A 2,941-nucleotide genomic window follows, 5' to 3' on the forward strand; every position below is an offset into this window, starting at 1 on the left:
CCAAAAAATGATTAGAAAAATTTTACATTCTGATGTCTAGAGGAGCACAATGAATAAGAGATTAACTCTTAAGGAGCAAAGGCCATGTTTAAATCTCAAAGCTATGCATGCTCTATTTCTTGTTATTATGACTATAGCTTCTTTAATGTTTAATAAGGAACAAGAGACTCCTAAGTAATTGAATGATCTCTTTCATGCAATAAATGAATTCACTAGCCTTAAGTGCACTACACATATTATATGAGTTCTTTCGTCAGACCAAGAGTATTTTGAATGACTGTCTCACAGGTGTAGAAATTAAAACCACCTCTGATGTAGCTGATCCAAACACAAAACAAAGTTTGATTTCTTCAACAGTAACAAGATTAAAATCCTGGAATGGAAGAGTTGATTGATTTAGCTTGGATGATTGGTCTGGTCTGGAGTGGGGAGTTGGGACTATTAATAGAAAAGGGGCACCAGGCAAGTTGATCCACAGACCAACAATAGCCACTATATCCCACTAGTCTAAATAGAAAATATTCATTCTCCTTAAACTGGCTCCAATCTGTTGCTTCCTCTCTAACCTTGCCTTTTTCTACTTTCTTTAAGGCACCTCTAGGTAAAAAGAAGTCCTCAGTCTCTAATCCTTCGCATTCTGGCTTCTGGCTTCCTAACTTTATCCTAATAAAGATCGCCACTGTTACTCTCAAAGTTTATCAGCGATTTCTCATATTATATAGGGTTTTTCATTGAGATATAATTGACATAAAACATTGTATTAGTTTTAGGTGTACAACATACTAATTTGACATATGTATACATTACGAGATGATCACCACAGTAAGTTTAACATTCATCACCACATATAGTTATATCTTTTTTTTCTTTTAAGATCTACTCTCTTAACAACTTTCAAATATACAATACAGTATTGTTAACTATAGTCACCATGCTGTCTGTACAGTATATCCCCAGGACTTTATTATCTGACAACTGCAAGTTTGTATGTTTTGACCACCTTCAGCCATTTTGCCCACTCCCACCCCCTCATATTATATTTAATGGTTTTTCAAGACTGCTTAGCCTCAGCTGACATCTCTCAAACATTAAACATTTCTTACAACTCCATCCTCTTTTGTCATCCGTGACTCCATTTTATTCTCGTTTTTCTTCTATCTTTCTAAAGTCTGCCTGTTTCCATCATCATCTCCCCTTCCTGCTCCCTTATGCACCTCATTGGCAAAACTTTTCTGTAAAGGGGTACATAGTAAATATTTTAGGCTTTGTGGGCCACACAAGTTCTGTCACAACTACTCAACTCTTCCTTCACAACATGAGAGCAGTCATAAACACTACATAAAGAAAGGAGCATGGCTGTGTTCCAATAAAAGTTTGTTTACAAAAAGAGGCAGTGGGGGCCGGCCGAGTGGNTGTATTTTACCACAATCTTTTTTAAATAAAAAAATAAAATAAAAATTTTCAATATGGATTGAAAAATGGACAAATATGTGATAAAGCTAGTAAAATGTCAAATGTAGAATCTAAGTGTAGGTATATGAATGCTCATTTTCAACTTCTGTTTTTGAAATTTTTTACAATAAAATATTAAGAGAAAAAACAATGCTGTCATCTAGTAGCTTGCTTTTATTATCTACTAGACAAAAATAATAGCCAGCAAATATTCAGATATTCAGCTCCTTTTTTATGGCAGAATTTTCAAAAGCACCTTTTTGTCAGCCATCTATCCTTTTATTATAGCCATTCTGAAACTAAAAGTGGTTTATTTGAAACTTCTTACCGTGTGTGTGTGTGTGTGTGTGTGTGTGTGTGTGTGTGTGTGTGTGAGAGAGAGAGATTTCAAGTTACATTATTCTAAGGAACTAACTGCCAAGTATTTAATCTTTCTGAAAAAAATACAGAAACCAAGTCAACAGGTATCTGTGATAGACGATTGATAATTTGACCAAACAAAACAATGGAAAAGCAAAGGTCGGAACAATTTGTTCCTAACTTTTCCAGTAGCTGCTAAAGCCAGGAAATTCATTAACAAGAAGTGCTACCAGCACTTTTAACAGGTACCTAATGTACAGGAACACAATGCATACAAGTATATACAACTATGTCAGCCACTTTAAAATGATATTCAATTCTTCCTCTAGTTTTTTTCACCATTCCAACTGGTAGTTCAGATTTTAACATGTTTAGTGGTACAACCGGAACTCAGATATCATACAGTATAAAAATTTTAATTTCACACCACCCACTGGGATGGGTACTATCAAAAATGCAGAAAATAACATGTTGCTGAGGACGTGGAAAAATTGGAACCCTTACGTACTGTTGGTGGGAACATAAAATGGTACAGCCACTGTGGAAAACAGAATGGCAGTTCCTCAAAAAATTAAAATAGAATTACCATATATATGATCTAACAATCCCACTTCTGGGTATATATATCCAAAAGAATTGGAAGCAGGGTCTCTAAAAAGCTACGCGTGAACCATGTCCACTGCAGCGTTATTCACAATAGCTAAAATATACAAGTAACCCATGTGTCCATCGACAGATGAAATGCATGAGAAAATGTGATATATACATACAATGGAACATTACTCAGCCTTGAAAGGGAAGAAAATCCTGTCGCGTGCTACAATATGGATGAACCTTAAAGACTATGTTAAGTGAAACAAAGCTAGCCACAAAATGACAAATCCTGTATGATTCCACTTACACGAGATACCCAGGATAGCCAAAATCATAGACACAAGTAGAATGGTGGGTGCCAGGGGCTGGGAGCAGAGGGGAATAGGGAGTTAGGATTTAATGGATATAGAGTTTCAGTTTTGCAAGATGAAGAGTTCTGGAGATGGATCATAGTGATGGCTGCACAACAATATGGACTGTACCCTCAAAAATGGTGATGACGGTAAAATTTATGTTATATGTATTTTACCACAAT

Source organism: Hipposideros armiger, unplaced genomic scaffold (assembly GCF_001890085.2).
Source record: "Hipposideros armiger isolate ML-2016 unplaced genomic scaffold, ASM189008v1 scaffold_24, whole genome shotgun sequence".
Taxonomy (NCBI): domain Eukaryota; kingdom Metazoa; phylum Chordata; class Mammalia; order Chiroptera; family Hipposideridae; genus Hipposideros; species Hipposideros armiger.